The sequence below is a fragment of the Eutrigla gurnardus genome (assembly GCF_963514095.1).
Source record: "Eutrigla gurnardus genome assembly, chromosome: 21".
Classification (NCBI taxonomy): Eukaryota; Metazoa; Chordata; class Actinopteri; order Perciformes; family Triglidae; genus Eutrigla; species Eutrigla gurnardus.
This window is the reverse complement of record NC_139932.1, coordinates 1,977,090-1,987,986: the sequence shown is the minus strand read 5'-3', so window position 1 is coordinate 1,987,986 and position 10,897 is coordinate 1,977,090. Positions and strand designations below refer to the sequence as shown.

General features: G+C 45.4%; 1 pseudogene across 1 annotated transcript; it reads left to right on the top strand.

Moving 5' to 3' along the window:
* Positions 1 to 8,938: 8,938 nt before the first annotated feature.
* On the top strand, positions 8,939 to 9,916 carry LOC311031989 (putative nuclease HARBI1; annotated as a pseudogene). Its single transcript has one exon. The product of its transcript is annotated as a putative nuclease HARBI1 (transcript).
* Positions 9,917 to 10,897: the final 981 nt, after the last annotated feature.

The window sequence follows — 10,897 nt, the reverse complement described above, 5'->3', positions numbered from 1 at the left end:
GACACTTTACGTTGAATTTAGAAACTTTTTGTTAATAAACTTAAGTCTCTTGCTTTTGGGTCCACCTCCATTCACCAGGCCGCAACACCCCATTAAAAAGGCAACCCCATTAATTGGGAAACGAGGACACACCCGCCAGCAACCTCACCTGAAACAAGGTCAGACTAAAACAACCTTTGTGCAAAGGTACACCTGTGTTTTTCATGTCAAAACCTGGACCGTCAGAACCCACCACAGATTCATAACTAAATGGCAAAACTCCTTCAAGAATGAATGGGAGGCAGCAGTGTCGCGTATAATCTTCACAGGGACCTTAAGACTTTTACCAGGCAAAGGAACAACACCATCCATAATGATTGGAAAGTCTGTCGGATCACTGGAAACAGATTCATCAATGTTTTGATCAAGTTTGTTTACTAAAGCTACTGGTTCTGCATTTTGCCTTTTCAACACAGGGCAGCTTGCAACAATATTACCCATTTTCTTACAGTAGAAGCACATTAGGTTATCTTTGCCTTCCAAAACCTCCTTATCGGCCTTGACCTCTAACTCCAAGGAACCAGAACCTCCGTCTTGTACAGGCCTGTAGTACTAGCCCTCACACTCCCATAAGTCTTTCATAAGGCTTTTTATTGACAGTGTGGTCAACAAAAACAGCCTTGTGAGTGAGGACATATTCATCAACAAGAACAGCAGCTTTTGAAGACATCAGAAACTTTAACTTTGTTAGATGTACACCAGTACCAGTCTCTCATGAGCAAACTCAACATAAGTGTGATACCTCTGCTTTTTCAATCTACAAAACTTCTGTTGATAGCTTTTGGCACCAACTCATATGACTTAAGTATAGCAGCTGTAGCTTTATCAAAATCAAGACTGACCTCTACTGGAAGTGACGAGTACACATTTTGCACTTTACCACTCAAAACACATTGCAGCAACAATGTTCACACCAGGGGCGATTCTAGGATCTGACCTTTGGGGGGCTCAGCCCCCAGGATGCAGCTGACATCCGCTCTTGACAAGGAATTATGAGGCTGATTATGTGGAACAATGTTTTGATTTGTCTCAGGTCTTTACCAAGGCCGTTCAGAAGGTTACAAATAATGTATGTATAAGGCCTGACAAAATTAAACAGTCATACTTATTGATGAGGTATTCAGTGGAAAAGCATGCATACTTCAAAAACATCTTTAAAGGAACTTCAGCTTTAAAGGGGTGCTAGATTTGAAGGAGAAATTCACACTTCTCATACTTTTCAGCCTCATACTTTCTTCCTATGCCTACGAGACTACTATTTCGGGAGAACTATGTCGCCTCACTTTCATGGAGGCAAATCTATCAATCACCTTTTTAGGATCTATGTTCTCAAGAACCTCACTCTCAACAGACATCACTGCCAGTTTTGCACCATGGTCCTTCTGAGCCAGTTATGGAGACGCCTTAAAGCACTGAAGGACCTTTCACTGCAGCTGCTGACCGGTATGGTCATTGCAGCCCGAATAGTTACTTTGAGTGAGGGGAACATGTCTGCATCTAGCAGGTTATATACTGTCTCAACAGCACCACCACCCTCTCACCTGCATCTCAAGTAGTTTCTAGCTATCACCACCTCTTCTGACTTGAGGTCAATGTGATAGTGAAGTGCCAGTGCTGTCAAATGTGACTCAGAGAAGAATTTGTCAGATGTTGGACAGCATGCTATAATCCCATCCAGCAATTCCTGATCAACTTCAGAAAACCTTTTCTGAATTTCAACAACATTCTGTCTAGACAAGGAAAGAACAACTTTTGTTTCAGGTCTTCTAACCTTGAGGAATGACTAGCCTCACTACCTGCCCCACAAGAAGACTCAACAACAAAGTCTTGCATTACTTTTGTCTTCCGCCTCTGGCTAGAGGAAGTCTCTGGCACTGATAAGTGGTTTGCCTCACATAAGGCCATAGCCTTGGCATGCAGATCAGCAGCTGTGGCATCACTCCGCTTCTCCTTAAGGGAATCAGTCACTGCATCTTTGTATGCTACTGCTTGGGCAAGATGAATGGTCTCCTTCTGTAAGTATCTATGTAAACCTGCTGATACTGAGAGGAGAGACTGGAAAACAAACAGCAAATAGACTGAGAATGTACAGAGTTTTGCTTTCAGTCCCACTGCAAGGGGTGTGTTAATGGTAAAGAGACACTAAATGATTGCAGGGAAGTCGGCAAGTACTGCGTTCACATAACGCAGAAGTTGACATGCCCAGCGTTTGTTGGATAACTGTAGTTAGTTGGCTGCAGCCCAAGATTTTTTGGGTTTCTTCAAACTTGTGGTGGTTCACAAGAGAAGAATTAAAGAAAGTGTATACATTTCCCAGCATGTCAAAAAATCTTTGGCCTCAGACACTGCTCACATGTGTGACATAACAATGCACATACATGGCTTTAGGGTGCTTCTTTCAAAAATGGGCTTGTACGCCGCCCACTGCCCCACTCATGACAGCTGCCCCATCATAAGTCTGTGCCACACATCTCAAGTCATCAATACCATGCACTAACAATTGATTCTCAATAGCAGTACATATTGATGGAGCATCAAAATGAGTCAAGTCTGTAAGGTCTAGGAGCCTTTCCCTAACAGCACCATCTGAAACATATCTTACACAGAGTGACAGCTGCTCTGTCTTTCATTGTGTGGTTTCATGTTTCTGAAACAAGTTCAGTGCATGTTTCCAATTTTTTATCCCACCATTCACAAATTCTTCCTGTTTTAATGTTTTGCCAAACAACCTACACGCAAAGCAGAATGCAGCATTTCTCCTCACATAGTACTCCAGCCAATTAAAACTCTTAGGCTGAAAGGCTCTCTTTTGTGTGCCAAACTGATCTTGGGGGTACTGAGGCAGTTTCAATTGGTTAGGACCAGTGTCCTTATTGTCATGATCTGTGTTTTGTCATGTTCTGTTTCATTAGTTTTGATTTCCTGTTTTATTTTGCCCTCAGTGTCATTTCCTGTCTCGTACTTCCTGGTCCTCGTTGTTTCCACTGTCTTGACTCCCCCACCCTCTCGTGTTGATTACCATGCCTGACCTGATGTGTTTCCCCTGTCCCTCGTCAGCTCCCTGCCTCCCTGTGTATATAGTCTGTGTGTTTCCCCTGTCTCTTGTTGGTTCATTGTCAATGTCAATGTCGTTTGTCGCTGTTGCTGTCATGCACCCTGTCATGTCCCTGGATTTGTCTCTGTACCTGCGTCCTGCCTTCCGTGTCCCTTCGTGTTTGGTTCCTTTTTGTAAGTGTTTTTTGGATGGTCGTTTTTGCCCTTGTGGTTTTCTCTGTTGATACTTTGTTCTGGTCTTAGTTCTTGTTTTGTTTTTAGTTTATTATTTAAATAAATCCTTTCTTTTTAACTGCATTTGGGTCCTCGCCTCCTTTTTCGAGTCCACGTCTTGTCCGAACCTGACAGAATGAACCAACCACAAGAGGACCCAGCAGTCGATGGACTTAAAACCATACAATGGTATGTGGACTTTATGACAAATCCTGCTAGCAGGGCTCGCCAAATTGCTGCAAGCAAACTTTTTTTTGAAGCCGCAGCTAAGCCACCAGCCCATGTCTCAGCCACCGCACAGCTTCCCAGCTCCGGCCCCAACCCGTTTTGGGGTACTCGCCTGGCCCTGGGAGGGCCAAGGAGCGTCCAGCTGGCTAACCGGCAGTTGGCTCGTCGGTTGCCGGCCTCGAGGAGGGGCGGCACGAGGAAACGAGCCTCCCCGATGCTGCTCACATCGGTTCTGACGGGGGGCCGTCCGTCACCAGTTCCAGCGGAGGCCCACCCGTTCAAGCAACCAGCCCACGCCTCGGTCACAGCCAAGCAACCAGCCCACGCCTCGGTCACTGGTCCGGCACATGCCAGTGGCAGTCGGCGGTCCGGTCGACACCTGCCAGAGGTCTTCAGTCGGCGGTCCGGTCGACACCTGCCATTGGTCTTCAGTCGGCGGTCCGGTCGACACCTGCCATTGGTCTTCAGTCGGCGGCCCGGTCGACACCTGCCAGTGGTCTTCAGTCGGCGGCCCGGTCGACACCTGCCATTGGCCTTCAGTCGGCGGTCCGGTCGACACCTGCCATTGGTCTTCAGTCGGCGGTCCGGTCGACACCTGCCAGTGGTCTTCAGCCGCCCGCTAGGTCGCCCTCATGCCCGGCCTCCTGAGCGGCCCCGCCCGCTAGGTCGCCCTCATGCCCGGCCTCCTGAGTGGCACCGCCCGCTGGGGCGCCCTCATGCCCGGCGTCCTGAGCGGCCCCGTCCGCTGGGGCGCCTTAAATGGCCTCATTTATATAGCGCTTTTGTCCAAAGCGCTTTACAGTAATGACTGACATTCACCCATTCATACGCACATTCACACACTGACGGCGGAGTCAACCACGCAGGGCGACAGCCAGCTCATCAGGAGCAATTGGGATGAGGTGTCTTGCTCAGGGACACCAGGCACTCAGCTAGGAGGAGCCGGGGATCGAACCGTCAATCTTGCGGTTACCAGCCAACCCGCTCTACCTCCTGAGCTAAACCTCCCCGCCTTCATGCCCGGCCTCCTGAGCGGCCCCGTCTGCTGGGTCGCCCTCATGCCCGGCCTCCTGAGCCCTGCCCCCAGACCCCCTCCACCCGACCTACGTATCTTGTCATGCACCCCGTCATGTCCCTGGATTTGTCTCTGTACCTGCGTCCTGCCTTCCGTGTCCCTTCGTGTTTGGTTCCTTTTTGTAAGTGTTTTTTGGATGGTCGTTTTTGCCGTTGTGGTTTTCTCTGTTGATACTTTGTTCTGGTCTTAGTTCTTGTTTTGTTTTTAGTTTATTATTTAAATAAATCCTTTCTTTTTAACTGCATTTGGGTCCTCACCTCCTTTTTCGAGTCCACCTCTTGTCCGAACCTGACACTTATCCCCTAAATCAAAAGCTGCATCTGCAGCAGACACAGATGCTTCCGCTTGCTCCTCTATCTGTGCTTCTCCGTGCACCTCTCTGGTCTGCTCAACTTCAAAACACTCTCCCTGCTCTTCTCTTTGTCCTGATATAAATGACATACATATTTAAAGAGAGATTACAAAGTCATCCGTGAAATTACTCTAAATATAATGTACTCTCTTTTTATAGGTAATTAGTGAGGTGGTTAACAATAAATGCCCTTTACTTACCGGCTTCTTCCAGGTCTTGCACCATCTGTCTTTCCTCTCTCTCTCCATCCTCCTTTCTCCCTCTTTAGATACAAACTTTTGTAAGGAAGTAGTTATAAACCTTTAAAATTATACATAATACATAAAGCAAACAAGCCCAGTGGGCCACTTTCTGGGGTAAATACAGCAAATGTAGGCCTACAGTATAACAATGTGTCAATGTGCAGTGGGACAGAGCAGTTTTAATAGATTGAGTAAATAAATATGGGCAAATGCAATTAGTGTGGCCAAAAAGATGCTTATTATGATGGCCTTCTTGACTACCTGTTCATGTTCTTACCCGTTTCATCTTGTTCTCTCTCATCTCCCCCTCTTTGTACTGTCCACCAAAAACACAAAGTAATACAGTAACAACTAACAACAAATAAATAAATGCTAACTTATTAACATGAACTCCCGACCAATGTCAGGACAGCAGAGTCATTTGCCATTTTCCGAAAAAAGCTCAAGACTCACCTGTTCAGACTTCACCTCGACTCTACATAGCATGACCCACTAACACCCCCCCCACCCCCCCAAAAAAAAAAAAAACTTACCTATAGCACTCTGATCATAGCACTGTTGCTCTTGAAGTACTACTTTACTCAGATGAGGAGCTAACACTTGTTCTATTTTTAGCTCTTACTTTATCGGCAATGATACGTTGTGGTTTCTTTGTTTCCTTCTTTTGACAAATGTACTTATTGTCAGTCGCTTTGGACAAAAGCGTCTGCTAAATGACAAATGTAAATGTATTGTTCTAGAACGGCCAAGACGGTCTTTTTGGCCGTTTTCAAATTTACATGTGCAATAACTGTTGAATGCAATACTGCTGTTACATGACTTTTGCTTAAAGTGTATATATTTTATTTGTCTGAACACCACAGGATGGCGACTGTAACACACAAGCTGCAGAAAGTACACTTCCCCTTTACATTTACTGATACGCGAATAATCTCACATCCCGTTCGCTGTTCAACTCTTTACTTCAGGCTGCGGTCGCAGTAACGTTACACACGGCCGGTCATTTGTTCGTGAAAATCTTGCTATTGATTTGGGGACAATGACATGACATGACACATTTTTATAAATGCTTGTGTGTCTGATAATACAAGCATTTATAAAAATTCAGCGAAACTTTTTAATACTCTCGCGTGAAACTTGCGTGACGGCATCGGCTGGGTAAACAGGGAAGTGGCGTCTACGCTGCGGTAGCATTAGCAGCCGAGGATAGAAGCTATCAGGCAAGTGTTCTTTTAAATAAACTCCTGGTGTACTTACAAACTTTCAAATGCCTCGTTTTGTGAGTACAGACCCTATGTGTACTACTGCAGAAGTTTGGTAACATTCCATGCATTATTAGGGGGGTAATTTACGAGATATACATAATGTACCGTTCGCGCTAGTACTAAGCCATTTGGCTGATAGCCCTATCTTGACCAACTTTGACCATCGCTAATAATGCTTCTGAGTGGGTATTCAATCAATCAATCAATCATTTATTTGTCATTGCCATAAATAACAATGAAATTCCGTTGGAGCATACAACCTTACATAGTGAAAAGTGCATAGTACAAAAAGTGCAAAAATATGCAATGGTGCAGAATCCCACGGGCATGTCATGTACACGAAAGAAGGACAAAAACACAAAAAACACAAGGGGCGCCAGAGTACATTGTCAGAGGTAGTATAGTGTGTGCTGCAGCAATGCAGAGACCAGTTCACAGTTATTGTAAGATGGAGTATGGTTACTGTCCATGTGAGGGGGGGAGAGAGAGGAGGGGGCACTGTTCAGCAGCCTCACTGCCTGAGGGTACAGGCTGTGGGCCATTCTGGTGGTTCTGGCAGATAAGGCCCTGTACCTTCTACCTGAGGGCAGCAGGTGGAACAGGTGATGGGCCGGGTGGTGTTGGTCATGCAGGATGTTACGCACTCTCTTCAGACAGCGGGAGGTGTAGATGGTACTGATCTCTGGTAGAATGGTCCCAATGATTTTCCCCGCTGTTTTTACCACCCGCTGGAGTGCCTGCTGTTCGGCCTTAGTGCAGCTGGAGAACCACACAAGGAAACCGTACGTCAGAACACTGCTGATGGCACAGTTGTAGAAGTTCACCATCAGCTGTTTCTGGATCCCGGCATTCTTCAGTTGCCTCAGGTAGTAGAGCCGCTGCTGGGCCTTTCCTACTGCTGAGGCAGTGTTGATGCCCCAGGACAGGTCCTCAGTGATGGTCACTCCCAGGAATTTGAAGTGCGCCACCCTCTCCACCGCCTTGCTGCCGACAGAGAGTGGAAGGTGGTTATTTTGTCTCTTTTTGTGGGGGTCCACAATAATCTCCTTGGTCTTCTTGATGTTCAGTATGAGATTATTAACCACACACCTTGCTGCTAGATGTTGCACTTCAGTCCTGTAATCCGTCTCATTATTGTTGTTGATGAGTCCGAGCACTGTGGTGTCGTCGGCGAATTTAACAATGAGATTGGAGGGAGAAGAAGCAGGGCAGTCATGTGTGTACAGGGTGTAGAGCAGAGGACTGAGCACACACCCTTGGGGAGCCCCGGTGTTGATTGAAAGGGTGGAGGACGTGTACTTGTCCACTCTCACACTCTGTGTTCGGTTTGTGAGAAAGTCCACAATCCAGTTGCACAGTGAGATGTTTAGTCCAAGATGGTGTAATTTAGCTTGGAGCTTGAAAGGCCGGATTGTATTAAAGGCCGAGCTAAAGTCGACAAAGAGGAGTCTCGCATAGGTGTTCTTCTGCTCAAGATGCTCCAGTAGTGAATGAAGCACAATGGCAATAGCGTCCTCAGTCGACCTGTTCTGTTTGTACGCAAACTGGTGTAGATCAAGTGTTGGTGGTATTGCGCCTTTAATGTGTTTGATGACCAGTCTCTCAAGGCATTTGGCGGGAATGGGGGTGAGTGCCACAGGTCTGTAGTCATTCAGACACGTGACATTTGACTGCTTGGGGATGGGAACAATGGTGGCTGCCTTAAAGCAGGCGGGGACCCATGATGTAGACAGTGATGTGTTGTAGATGGAGGTGAAGACATCCGTTAACTCCGCAGCCCAGTCTTTCAGCACCCGGCCCAGCACGCCGTCCGGCCCGGCTGCCTTCCTGATGTTAATGCTGCGGAGGACACGTCTCACCTCATGAGAGCTCAGGACTGGAGCAGGGTCAGAGGAAGGAATGGGGGGCAGCACAGAGTCTGTATTTGGCTGGATGTCATGGTGGAAATGACCTAGGGTGCATTTTACTCCAAACCATCACTTTAATGGAAGACTATGGAGTTATCCTTAATAGATACACCCATAGAGTCATTGCTTGGTTGTGTTGGCAAGGAGGAGGCAATATCGCAGACAGCAAGTCAATGGGCGAACTTCTCACTGAAAATATGGATGGAAGTGGTTAAAGGTTTCCAACTCCAAAAAGAGATTAAACTGCTCAAATGGCCGATGTATGACCCTGAATTTAAACCAGGACTTATTCTAACAGATAATGGCCTGGTTTCACAGACAAGGCTTAAGCCTAGTCCCAGACTAAAATGCTGTTTGAGCTGGCTTAACTTTAAGTCACTTGCACAGATTGATCTTAAAATAGTCATAGATTTAGTCTGTTCTGGATTAAACAAAGCCAATTGCAGGAGGGTAGATTAGAGTTACTCTAGGACTAAATTTAAGTTTATATTCATCCTGCAAAGAGGCAGGTTTAACTTCAGTTTAGCACTGTTTGTGAAAGGGAGCACAGATGGTTTGGGAGCATGGAGTATTTGGAATATCTAAATGAAGACCAATATTCGCTACAGAGGCCAGCCAGACAAATACTTGTGGATAGGAGTAATCCATTGAATCAATTTGATGAAATTACTTTTCGAGATCGCTTCCGTATGTACAAAGAAGATGTACTGGAGATCATTACGTTGCTTGAGCCGAGACTTTCCTCCATGTCTCAAAGAGGAAGGCCTGTACCCAGTTCTCTCCAAGTTCTGATCACTTTGAGATTGTTGGCATCTGGAACTTTTCATGGCGAGACTGGTGATTTGTGTGGTGTCAGTGAAGCAACAGTGTGTAGAATAGTTCACAATGTCTGCAATGCCATTTGTGAACTGAGAAATCTGTACATTATAGTTCCCTGATGCTGCTGAGCAAGCAAACTATAAAGTACTATTCTATGAATATGGGAACTTCCCTGGAGTGATTGGCTGTATAGATGGATGTCATGTTGAAATCAACTCAACATCCAACATCCAGTACAGGAACCGTAAGAACTGGTTTTCTATCAATGTTCAGGCTGTATGCAGTTTAGAGTTTTCAAACATTGTTGCCCGTTGGAAAGGAGCTCTTCAGTGTGTGCTCAGTTTGAGAGAGGGCAACATAGTGGACTACTACTTGGTGACAGTGGATATGCTCAGAGTTCCTACTTATTCACACCTTGGCCACATCCCACAACAACTGAGCAGCAAAGACACAACAGAGCTCATATTGGCACTAGAGGGATGGTCGAGCGTATGTTTGGAGTGTGGAAGAATCCATTCCAGTTTTTACGCAATACACTTCGTTTTGAGCCTAGAAGATGCTGCAAGGTGATCATTGCTACAGCTGTGCTGCACAACTACCTGAAGATGCATAATTGTCCTGACCCTCCAATGGAAGACCAGAATGATCCAGATGTGCCCATGCCTGTGGCAGGAAGAGGACTTGCACTCAGAGCTGCTTTCACATTGCAGCACTTCAGTTAGGAAAAAAAGATGTATTGATTATGGCTTATTTTTGCTTTAATAGTGTATGTTGTGTACAACATATATAAAAGTGTGCTGAAAAATTAAATGAGAAACTTAACCAAGGCCGTTCTAAAATGTAGGTTGTGGTGACTACAATACTCAGACTCTTGTCAAGTGAGTTTATTTTCACAATGTATTTCATTACATTCTCTCATGCACCTTTCTTTGAAGAGCTCTCTCTTCTAATTTCATACACAATTCAACCTGCAGAATTCTCATTTTCATGTCATGCTCTTCTTTCAGATATTTCATTTCCTGCTCATGAAATTCTAAGGCTAACTTTTCATGCATGGACATCGTTTTTGGTCTCTGCTGGGAGGTGGTGGCACCATCTTTTCTCTGGGATGCCATACCAGATGTGGAGGGTGCACAGTCACTGTGCACTGGCTCTTCCACCAGGGTTAGAATGATTTCCTCTGGGAAAAGAAACATTGTTAGACACAAAAACTCACATTGTCCTTAGAATTAAATAATAATAAAGACATAATCATAAAGCAATAATCTGTATGTACAGAATGAGGTACTAATTTACTTTCTATGGTATATTTACCATTTGTGCCGAGTTCTTCATGTTCACTGTCCAAATGGTCCAAAATCATCTGGTATGCCATCCAGAGGTTGCTGGTCCTCTATGATCCCAGTCAACAATTCAGCCAATTCATCATTCTTGTCTTTACTAGGTGGGGGTCCACCGCCAGTACTAAATCTCTCTCTTCCTCTGGATTCGTTTTTTTTCAAATCTAATTTGATGTTCTTCCATAGAGTCTATGAAGGCAATTATCATTCAATGTAAACAATATCACAACATCTGTGATATACAGATCATAATAAACGTGTCTCACCTGCAGTTGCTGTACCGCTCTTGTGGTTACACTTTCATTTGCATTGAATTCACTGCAAATGGCAGCCCAAGCACTCCTCTTCCTTTTGTGGCGCCCG